The sequence below is a fragment of the Palaemon carinicauda genome, chromosome 6, assembly GCF_036898095.1.
Source record: "Palaemon carinicauda isolate YSFRI2023 chromosome 6, ASM3689809v2, whole genome shotgun sequence".
Classification (NCBI taxonomy): Eukaryota; Metazoa; Arthropoda; class Malacostraca; order Decapoda; family Palaemonidae; genus Palaemon; species Palaemon carinicauda.
The window spans coordinates 115,632,400-115,644,899 of record NC_090730.1 but is presented as its reverse complement, the minus strand read 5'-3'; the positions used below and the strand labels follow the sequence as shown (position 1 = coordinate 115,644,899).

Below are 12,500 nucleotides of genomic sequence, written 5' to 3'. Positions count from 1 at the left end.
CATTTCTAGGATATTACTGTGCAGATGCTTCTCTTCTTCTGATCACACTCCTGAGATGACCAGATCTGCCCAATGTGTGCCTCACCCATTCTTTGACACATACGAGACCAACTGCATGTCCAGACTTGGGGAGTCAAGTGGGAATCCCCAAGCGAGGTTTTCCTCGTTCAGCCACCACGTAAGATTCTCTTGAGCTTCCTGCCCTACTGGAAGAGGAAGGTTTGGATAATCCCTGTAGGATGACCAGTATTCGAAAGACATATTCCTACAGAAATTAAGAGAAGTAGCAGCACTCGTAATATCATGAACCTTAACTTTCAAATTCCTCCCTTGTCCAAGATCCAATTCAAAGTGACCTTCCGTTACTAAAGCCTTAAGTAAAGATATCACCTTGGTACCCTAAACCCACAAACCAAATTAGGAACATTCTTAATTATATAAGCTTTCTCTAAATAAACCTTCACAGACTTAATAGGATAAATAAGGGATTTTGACGAAGGAAAAATCTATTTCTGGGCTCCGACCCGTGTCGCCCCGTGAAATGCTCCTCTAGCACCATTTCTAAGGTATATAACTGCTATATATTACCAGAGAAAAAATTGCATAGGGATGCCAGGTTGAACCCAGCTCGCTCACCTATAAAAGGTGTCGGTATATAATACTGGGGCGTGATAAATCACAACCAGAGGCCTCGCACCATTTAGATATCTCCTGTCAAAATCCCAGAACAGCGAGGTGCCATTCAACGTCCCACTACTACTAACAATCCCACGCCAGTGACGTCACTCCTTTTTAGCACGCAATTTGATAGCCGGTTTTTACTTTGTGTGTGTATTTCCCGGGTTTTTTTCTGGATTTACCTCAAGATGTCGGACTCCACTGTCCCTCCATCTAAGTTAAGTACCAGATCTATGAGTTTTGAGATTTTGGAGGGGGCCTTGCCCCTTTTTGTTTATATTATTCAGCTTTATTATTCACGACCTTTAACATATTCTTTGAAGCACTACCTACCTATCTATCAAAAGGGGGAAAGTGGAAAAACTGAGGGAGACACTTTGCTTTGCAATCAGCTAGCCAAAAGAAATAAAATCTTTTTATCCACAGAAAATCCCACATCCTTAGAGAGAGCCTACAGTTAAGTAATATGTTTAGCCAAAGCTAACAGAAACAAGTTTTAGTGGAAAGATCCTTGAAAGAAAGGCCTCCCAAAGACTCAAAACCACATCCAATTCCAATGAACTGACATGATAACCAGAGGTTCCTCAGTAGTAAAAGATCTGAAATTATAAGCTATTATACCCAAAGATATTAAATCCAATCCAAGATGTTTGTAAACAGTATTATGCACGGACCTGCCCTTTAATATGAAAGAAAAATTTTCTTATGGAAAAGAATGTATAAACTTACCAATACTCTCCATACTATTAATAGTCACCAATAACTGCATGGATTTGCACCATTGAAAATAGACATGTTTCTGTCTGATACACAATGTTAGCAGATTGTCATTTAGAGGCTGAAATAGGCTGTCTAGTGGGCCTAGAAAATATTTTTTCTTCTGAGGATATGATAGACTGTCTCCATGTGGTTCGCTATAGCATGTCTGACTGACTAGAGTCCCAGCATGTCTAAGTAAATTGGCCCAGGGATAAAAACTTTTCGGGCAATCTGGCAACAAAGATCATAGATCCATAAACCATTTTCTATGAGGCCAATACAGAGCAACCAGAGACATCCAGCAGTTTGTTGACATTCTAAATTTGTTCATTGCACCTGAATCATTGAGAAAGGGGGAAAGTATAAAGGTACAGATTCCACCAGTCCTGCAACTTGCCATCCACTTTCCATAGCAGTGGATCAGGCACCGTTAAACAAAACATAGCCAGCTTCTTATTGAGCGAGGATGTAAACATCTAGATTGGGTTTCTCCCCACCAACTCCAAATTTCCAAATATGCTATCAGGTATAGAGACCATGCATATGGAAGTAAATGCCTTTTTTTCTTTTCAACTGATCTGCAAGGACAATTAACCTTTTTGGAAAAAACTGAGGTAAGTGGAGGATCACCTGCAGCTTTTGCCCATGACAATAGTTCTTCCGATATGCAGAATAATGGCAATAGCTACGACATTTTGCCCCCTCTTTCAGAATGTAAGCCAGTTCTCCCATGTATCTGCAAACACTGCCAGGCCCTTTCTTATCACTAGCGACTTCTTAGTCTGGAAAGCCTTAAATATTGCTAAAAGTTCCAGGTAGTTTACATTTAGATAAGATAGAGACCAAACAACACCCTTGTAAAGATATAAAGAGCTGTCCTGAATCCAAAATACAGGCATGTGAATAAATAAACCTCTACCTCATCCATACACCAGAACAGACATCTTGACTGAGGGTGAACTGGTATGTGGAAATAGGGGTTTGTAAAGTTAATCGGAAACATCTAACCTCTTTCCTTGATTGTTTCCTAGACTCTAGAAGGAGCCTCCATCGAAATTTTTGTGAGAATTGTAAACTTGTTGAAAATTGATACATCTAGCATCGGTCTCCAACCCCACTAATATCTTGGCTACTAAAATCAACTTATTGTTAAAACCTGGGGAGGTACTGGAGCTTTGAAATTTCCAGTTTCAAAAGATGGGGTTTAACGGGGTCTTAGGAACAGATAAAGCTATTAAAAATAGGGCTTTTTACAAAAAAAAAATCTTTAAGAGATATGGAGGAATTATTTAAGTTAGACAAAAACTCAAGCACCCTATCCAGAGACCCAAATCCAGTAGGTACTGGTGGTCCGTGCAATGCAAAAGACTGGGGTATTCTACGAAATATGTCCAAGTCTTAAAAGAGGTGGACCAAAAATGAAACCGAGAAATGTGGGGTTATCAGACAAAGTATCCTATTCCTTAGAAAGGCCATCCAAGCTTCCCACATAAATATTGAAGAGAACATTCAAGCGTAAAGGTTCTAGGTAAGAGATGAGGCAGTGAAGGTAAACCAACTCTTTACTTCTGATACAGGTGTGCAGATCGAAACGGGTAATCTTGGTCTCGGATGGTGAAGGATATTCAAAGCCTTTGAGATTAAACTAGCCAGAGGAAACAGATTGATGACCTTCAGTTCTAATCCAGATTCAGAACATCTCTTGCCACTGCCTGAGAACCCACATTTAGGGCTAAGTATAGTGGAAGCTTGAGGTTCTCTTTTGTTGCAAACAGGTCTATTTGGAGATCTGAAACTAACACTAAGATCTCCTGAAAAGAACTGATCCAAGCTCCATTCCAAATGCAGGACTCACAGTCTGGATAGGGAGTCCACCACGATATTGAGATATCCAGACAGATGGAAGGGTGAAAGGAAGACATTTCTCACCTGAAGGAACTTCATAATGGGAAGAGTTACTAAGTTGAAAATTCTCAAGCAGGAACCTCTCTTCTGAGGCAATAGACCGCTACTTTTCATCTATTGAAATCTTTTTATGGGAGTTCCTTCTTGGACCGAGTCTCTTCAAAGTCAGGAAGTCCGTCATCAGTTCTATCACTCACCCCAAAAATTTATTTTTAAAAATCCATTTTCTCTCCTTTCAGAAGATACATGGCCCCGTAAAGTAATGAAACAATCTATGAGGGTTAATGGTAGCCTAGGTAGCACGCTAAGAGTTTCCCATTCTTCAGTTTCTCCGTCAAAGTTATGTCGTCGAGACGCTTATCTCCCCTTGCAGATTGTAATAAGTATTTATTGTGCACTTCAAGTTCATAACTACTCAACTGGTTAGTATATCTGCATAAGGAAAGTACTTGGTTTTAAATAATTGTTGTGAGCAATATATCTCACGGTTCCTTTCAAGGATTATGTTCCAATTAAGTATTGAGGAAACCGGAGAGTATACACTACGTAGCAGTGAACCTTCTACTGTAACGTTGTAAAAAGACATAATGGCCGAGGAAATTACTTTTTCGTTCAAGGGGTATTACAAAGATTAATTTTTTTTTTTGTGGAATTGATAATGATATGACACACCAATACTCAGTTACCAGTGAAGTTAGTGAAAAAACTTTTGAGTTTTAACTTACTTAAATTCAAAGCTTCCATGTAGTGTATAATTCTTTACAACCATGCCAATTTGGATGTGGGTAAGTGAATCCCCAAGTGGTGAATCCCTGGATATAGAGGGCAGACTGCACATAACAACAACAACAACAGCAAAAGAAGACACAAAGGATATAATTAAAGTATATACATTTTAGATTTAAGTGGAGTAATGCAGCCACCATTCAAAATTTTCTCAATGCAAGACTCAAGAAATCTGTTATTATTCATTTATTAAAAAAATATACATACATTTGATAAGAAAATCATTTCAATGTATATTGCCATCAATATTGCACAAGAAAAACAAATAGTTCTTGTAGAATAGCTTCAGATTCAAAAGAGACAAATATTCAGCAAGTCCATAATTTTCATATTTCACTATTAAATTTTCAAAACTCAATAATTATGTAAATCTTCACAACTCGGTGACTGAAATCAGATTTAATAGCCTACTAATTTCAATCCATCATTTCAATAATGATATTTACATTAATTCTCATTTCCAATCTCCTCTCTCCTTCTTGTGTTTTCATAAAAATATTACATAGTTGTATTCTGTCAATTCAAGATGAAATGACAAGACGCCACTTTATCAATAATGTATAAGATTTACAAGGACTATTTTATTTTAGTTATGAATTAAATGACTTTAAGCAGCGCATTTAGATAGTAAAATTATCAATAACTTCATTAATGCACTCCTTTGCATTTATGCTTAAAGAACCACTGGAGGTATATTAAAGGAAAATGAAAAAGTGAGAATTAAATTCCTAAAAGTACATACATTATTTGAATCAAACCATCATCATTTAATTCTTCTGGTAAGCCTACTCATAAACTACTCACGTTTATATGAAAATGACAAAAGAAATATTGTTCATTTGTAATGAACACCTTTTCATGGAATTTACATCCAATAAAACATCAATATACTGTATTATCCCTTTTAAGAGTAAAAATGTAGTAGAGAAAATAGAAAGGGGATTATGTGTAAGATTTTTTTTTTAAGTCAGAATAAAATCCAAAGTCTGGATTTAGAAATTAATCATTTGAATGCAAAACCAAGAAAAAAAGTTTTGTTATTCATTAAACATTAATACAAAAGTTACACGTTTGCAACACATGCAAAAGAACAAAAGAAAGTACAAACATAAGAACCAAAGCTTAGTAGAAAAAAATCATGCAAAGAATTACACAAATACAGCAGGATGTTAAAAAATTACAAGTGGAATGTGCAAAACTACTAATTCTGCTACAAATACATGTAGACTAGTCTTAGGATGAGGTTGTGGGTTAGACCCAATGATTACTTCTCTATTTCAAAGAATAGGTTGCAAATATCAAGTGTTTGTTGTTATTATTCTACTACCATTATTTTCTTTTGGTCAAACACAATCTTCCAAGATTTGTAGTTCATAGTGTGTAGCGCCAGGTTTCATCCAGCTTCCTTAGGAATCCTTCCCTTCTCAGTATATAACTGTCTCTAGTACCACACTCATCTGCATAAGTCCTTGGGCTACTTTGGCTTCCCATCTTTTTAAGTTTCCTCTCAATGACTTTGAGATTGTGCCTAGTGCTCCAATGACTATGAGAAGTACATACACTCCACATTCCAAAGCCTCCATAATTCAATTTGAGTCTGGGAACTTTTTCTATTTTCTCTTTCTCTCTTTCTTGTCCCACAGTTGTGCGACATCTAACACTTTTTTTTATTTTGTAAACCAATGAGGACTGGTCAATGTGCTTGTACAATATACAATATTACCCTGCCTATATTGATACTACAGTCCCAGAATAATTAATCCTGCTTGTTTTCTGTCACACCCGGAGGTTGGTGTTCATATTATTGCTGTATGTATTTCATATTTCATAAACAAACTCCAGGGGAAGGCATTAACCACCACTGTATAGTGTGTCTCTTCTTACATTGGCTTTGTGTTAGTGCTGGAAATTTTCTGACAATGCAGTCTATGCTCACTTCTTTGAGTATACATTTCCTAATATTTGATGAGATGTTGGCTCTGTCCATTGCTTTTTGAATACTGTACATCTAGTTCCTAAGGTGTCGTTTTGTGCAATGACAATATTATTATTATCAATATTACTATTATTATCATTATAATTATTACAAAACAAACAGCAACTCTAGGGTCTCATTAGAGAAAACAGTCCAGTACAGAAAACAAAAGATTTAAAGAAGTAACTATAAAAGAGAAAGAACCAATAAGACATATCAAGATAAATAATAAGCTAAAAATGATAAATAATAAATAAAGTAAGAACAATATGCATTGGCACCCTGCGCAACAAAAAGCATTGGCACCAAATTTGAACTTTTTGGGTTCCATTGATTAAACTATTATACTACATAATTTATTCGCAGATAGAATAAAGTTTCTACGAGTTTAATACTACATAGTATAGAACATCACATAAGTAAAGAAATACTGTTAGAAAAAATTGCATACCCAGTACTACGTCAGTAGTGGATGATATAGTTTGGGAAGATCTCAATGCAAAATATGCTCACAATTGTTTAAAATCTCACACAGCATTTATAATGAGCTCAATGAATGGCAAAGACAGATGTTTACATGCAGTTCATGGATAAGAGATCTAATAAACATCAAAGTTTTTAGTACAACAATCAAGAAGAAAGTTAGCTTGGCTGAAGACCAGAAAGAACATTATTCAAAATATGATAGGATAAAAAGTGTAAAGCACTTCCCCAGGAAAATCTTCAGAAAAATTGACTTTCAATATACATACATTTGTCCTATTGAAGAGGAGACAGACCAGATATGTTTCTCACAAGTTAATTTCCAATGAATGCTAATACCTAGACTTGTAAAGGAGTAGAATTTAGTTACAGAAAAATGGTCAGTGAAAAGATATGGGTGATAAGATCCAATATGCTAAGCTTACTAGAAATCATACTTTTGAATTTTGAAAAGGTTTATTTTCAGCCCCTATAATTTGCTTCATGTACTAATTCTAGATAGATTTCTGTTAAAAGTTTCAGCAATCATGTGTACACATTTTGGAGATCAAAATTTAAAGCACATAGATTATCATTATCTGCATAAGGAATGAACTTGTTTTCTATGATAAACCCTATATCAGGAGCATATAATAGAGTACTGGGTTATGAATACTACCCTTAGGAACACCAGAGAACTGATTCATGCAATCACTATTGTACCCATCTACAATTACTCTTTACATTATTTTGTTAAAAAATTACTAATAAAAAAAAATAAATTATCTACCAACTTCCATCTTTCCAGTTAGAAAACAAGGACCTCATGATTAACAATTGAAGGGGTTGTCTGCAGATCAATCTGAAAAGAAAAAAAATATGTGAAAACATTATCAGACATTTGAATGCTACTAAGAATATACTATAACACACACACTATTGCTGTACACCGATTTTGATGGTGGTTTATGGCTTACATGAGGTTAAAATGAGAATATATATTGCAGGTGAATATGGGCATACACCTTTTTCTTATTTTAAAGGTAAAATGCTATCTATGTAAGGTAGTAGGTTGGCCAAAGCACCAGCCACCTGTTGAGATACTACCACTAGAGTGTCATTGGGTCCTTTGACTGGCAAGATAATACTACATTGGATCTCTCTCTCATTACGGCTCAGTTTCCTTTGCCTACACATACACCGAATAGTCTGGCCTTCTCTTTACATATCCTCCTCTTTCCTCAAGCACCCTACAATACTAAGATAACCAAAGAATTCTTCTTTGCTTAGGGGGTTAACTAATGCACTGTAATTGTTCAGTGTCTACTTTATACTTGGTAAGGGTACAATAGACTCTAACTATGGCAAGCAGCTCTTCTAGAAGGACACTAATATCAAATCATTCTTCCCTGGTCTTGGGTAGTGCATAGCCTCTGTACCATGGTCTTCCACTTTCTTAGGTTAGAGTTTTCAGGCTTGAGGGTACACTCAAGCACAAGCACACTATTCTATGTTTCATTATTTCCTTTCCTCACTGGGTTGTATTCCTTATTGGAGCCCTTGGGCTTGTAGCATCCTTTTCTAACTAGGGCTGTAGCTTGGCTAGTAATAATAATAGCTACATTGAATTCTCAGATTCGGGGGAGGTAAACCTTTATCCAGATCCTGTATTCTTGGCGAAAAACGAACTTCCCACGAAACGCTGGAGGACCTGGAAGATTGGTCCACTACAGGAGGACCCTTCTCTGTGCCCCGTGGAGTGCCTTAAAGCCTACCTATGCAAGAGCTGGGCCTTTAAAGGCAGTCAACATTTTAAAGGGGAGTCAACAGGATCTAATCTTTCTCTGAAACAGCTAAGGTCCAAACTCACCTACTTCATCAGAAGGGCTAACCCGGAAAGTATTCCAGTGGGTCATGACCCAAGAAAAATTGCCTCTTCCTTAAATTTTTTCCAATCTATGTCCTTTGCAGGCTTGCAGGCTTACACAGGATGGAAATCTTCAAGAGTGGTCTTCAAACATTACCTACGTCAGTTGGAAGAGATTAAACACTTTGTGGTGGCCGCTGGTAGTGTGATTAAACCAGCTTCTTAATTGTTGTGCATGTACTCTTTGGACTGTATAATTGGGACTTCTTAGTCTACATTGTGCAAAGGAACTATGATCTTTTGTTCTATGTGTCTTTTTAATATTATAACGAGTCACAGGTGATATTTTCCTTTTATGTCACACGTATTACTGTTTACTACTCTGTTACACAATTTGCGGTCTGAAAACTCCAGTTTTCTGTAAATGTATATAGTGTATATCTTGTATTATTATTACTACATGTATGTACTTTCGGAAACATTAATAGACTACTATCTATATAAAATAAAAGTAGTGTATCAAAATTTTTTAACCCTCCTTTCATAGACCTCGGTCTTTTCATCTACTGGAGACAACTTTCTTCACAGTAAATGTGACTGTGCTATTGATTTACTTTGTTCCTAAATTTTATACAAACTTCTCGCTAACTCATATCGTTTGGTACCATGGTTACCCATGCTGTAGGAAGTATGCTTATATCTCTGGAGGTACAGGGTTAAAACTCTTTTGGCATACAACTGAGAATGATAATTCTCTGGTACACTTCCATCAGGATGACATGGTTCGAGCCCAAAAAACCCATTTTGACATAGGAAAAATCTATTTTTGGGTGAGATAGCAATGTTGTCCTGATGGCCTGCCCGTTATTTTTCCATCCCCTCCCATTTCTCACAGTTGGACCTCGCATCAAGCTATGGCTGCTTCTGGAATGGTTCGACAGGAAACGTGTTAGTTTTAGCATGTTGAGATCGAGAGTTGTAACAGCTCTCCTGCCAACATATGCTACCCTCATCTTTCCTTGGAGACAAGGTTAACTCTATTCGGGGAAGGATAACCATGTCTTGTTACTAACACGTCCCTGATTTATACATGATATCTCTCGGGATATTTTCTCAGGAGGACGGAAATCCAATGATACCTCAAAGGTAAATTTCTCTGGTATATCACTCGCAGAAATATCCCCAAGTAGAAGCTGCCAATGAGGAACTTCCTTCAGGACGACATGGCTATCTCACACAAAAATAGATTTTTCCTATGTCAAAATCTGTTATTTTATATATACATATATATACATATATATATATATATATATATATATATATATATATATATATATATATATATATATATATATATATATATATATATATATATATATATACATATATATATATATACACACACACACATATATAAATATGACCCGATTTAGGTCGTATTAAGGGGGGGTTCACACTTCGCAACTTGGTGAAACAAAGATAGAGGAATTTCGTTCCATGGTTAACGTAATTATGAGAGAGGGACATGCACAAATGATAATCGAATTGTTAATTTTCCACAGCTGCTATATTCTATTTAAGCTACAAGGGCGGCCCTTAATTATCATTACGTTACTTTGCTAATAAAAAGTCCTCAGAGAAATGGTACTTGTTGGCACTCATTCTGGCACCCGTGACCTGGACGTTAGGTCTATACACTCCAGCCTCCCAACTCTAACTGACAAAAAACTATGGGCAGTTCAAACGCCCAGCTTGGCCTTTCTATGGCCTGATCGATGATTGGCTGTGCTGACCCGAAAGTCTTAAAAGAACCAATAGAGAGAGATTTTGGTGACGCTAACTTTTAACGAACATTTTCGAGTGCCTAAAAGCCAAGCCGATAACGACATTCTCAAAGTGGCATCCCACGCCACATTATAACCGTCTTTCCTTTAACAAAGAAGATATCTGTTGACATTCACTTATTCCACAAAGTAACAACCTGACTGTGCTTAGCTCATCACTCCCTTCCCAAATTTTTACGTCCCGTAAAATTCACACTTATCAGATTTTTTTTTCTCAAACATTTTTTTTTCTCTCTCTTTTTTTTTTTCACTGAACACAATCTTTCTTTTTCCACTAGATGTTGCCTCTGAGTACCACTCTCTTCGGGAGCATGCAAACATTAAAATTAAATACCTAAACCAAATCAAAGGGACTTTTTGGCGGGTTACAATTGCAAGTTACACAAAGATGAATATCACGCCCACAATAGATCATACAGAAACACAAAATCAGGTTTAAATACATCATCATCGAAATTTGGAGCACAAAATCAGAAAAATAATAATGTTTCAAATGTAATAAAATTCTATAAGGACCAACAATCATCACATACACAAAATAAAGAAAATTATAAAAATCAAGAGAAATCAAAATGAATAACTTCCAATCCCAGCACTCTTTGATACATTTACCATTATAAGGAAACCATTTCTAACCATCCGTGACACTGCAATAAAGAGCAACTCAAACAGTGAATAATAATCAAAAGAAAACCATACTTATTAATAACCGAGCAATATTATTTCTCCTGAAAAACAAAACCATAAGTAATGATGTTCAATTTTCAACCCATGATTAACAATTACCTGCAATAGCACTGAAAACCTCCACAGAGAAATGAAATTCTTTAAATACAGTATAACACAAACAATGGAAAACCATACATAAAACCATTGGTAATAGCAAAATTGGTACCAACACAAAATAAAGAAATTTGAATTATTTCCAACATAACATAAATGCAACAGAAATTTCTCAGTATGATAAATGATATACTCGTGATATGCTTAGAACAAAACCAAAAAAAACGAAACAAAATTTAATTCATCTTTTCACAAAACACTCGGAATGAACATACGTAAAAGAAACCTGAGTTTATGACCTCAATCACCTCGAGGTAGACATTATCTCAAGACCCATGTACTCTCGCACTCTCTCGTGCTTGAAGTACGGCACTAACATTGACTTGTGCCTCTTCCTCACTTCCCTTTCCCCGGGTAACCCTGGACACGGGGTTTACCTACTCGCTTAACTACCTGTCCCCTTGGGGAATGGACCTAGGACGTCCATATGCACTTCATTAAACTTAAAAGGTACTACCGACCATGTTCTGGCCCTTGGTACCACATGCTTGTGGTTACTCATTGAGTTACACACATAACACATTGATAAACCTAATTCCTTAAAAATACTGACACTCTTGCCATCCTTAGGGGAACTTCCTATACCCACATACCACGCATAAGGTCTTACATCAATTACACAGATGACTTTCTCTACCAAAGGGGAAAGAAGAACAACGCTAGATCAAATTCCGTCTTCAATGAAGAACACACCCTTCCACCTGCACAAAAAATCCGGGAAATTTGATCTCCTACCTCATTCATACACTCATTCACAGAGCTCAGTCACGGGGGCATTCATTCCCTCTCTCTTCCTCCGTAGTCGTCAATATCTTCCCGTTTTCTATGCGCTCCATCCACGGTCTTCTAAGCCTACTTCTTTCGTTGTTGTTCCTTCAGCTTCCGTAGAGTTAATACATCCGTTCTTCGTCGTAGGATCACTGAGCCTGTGTGTGGGCTCTGGCCGTTGTAAGCACCGTGCGCTCCTACGTTTTGCGGGCATCCATAACAAGCGGTTCTTCACCCTCGTTACACACATGATTCCACTTCTATTCCAAGACGGGAATAACATTCCGACTTCCATGATCGGGAGCGGGGGTGAGGGGTGCTGCTCCGCCCCTCCTCCTCCTTATGCCCTCCCTGGGAAGACGAACTACCCTCGCTGGTAGCTGGGCATCCCCTACTGCTCACTGGGGGAGCGTCTAGCTCCCTTCCCCCACACTCTGGGGCAACGATGGCAGGCTCACTCCTTGGCACTCCCGTCCCCAGTCCTTGCGGTCTGACGGACGGCCCGAGGGACCATTGGTCCCCTTCCCGCGTTGTCTTCCCCTTCCTGCGTCATCTTCCCCTCCCTCTCGTTGGTACAGGGGAAACATGATTTCTTCTGCCGACGCTGTCTTCT

At 37.4% G+C, this 12,500-nt stretch overlaps 1 protein-coding gene across 5 annotated transcripts in view; it reads right to left on the bottom strand.

Annotated features, from left to right (window-relative positions):
- Positions 1 to 4,301: 4,301 nt before the first annotated feature.
- The window catches only part of LOC137642626 (kelch-like protein diablo), a 176,743-nt gene continuing 168,544 nt past the window's right edge, over positions 4,302 to 12,500 (bottom strand). For all 5 annotated transcript variants that reach the window (XM_068375336.1, XM_068375337.1, XM_068375338.1 and 2 more), the window contains one exon: positions 4,302 to 7,427. The gene's annotated coding sequence lies outside the window, so the exon portion shown is untranslated. The remainder of the gene's footprint in view (positions 7,428 to 12,500) is intronic.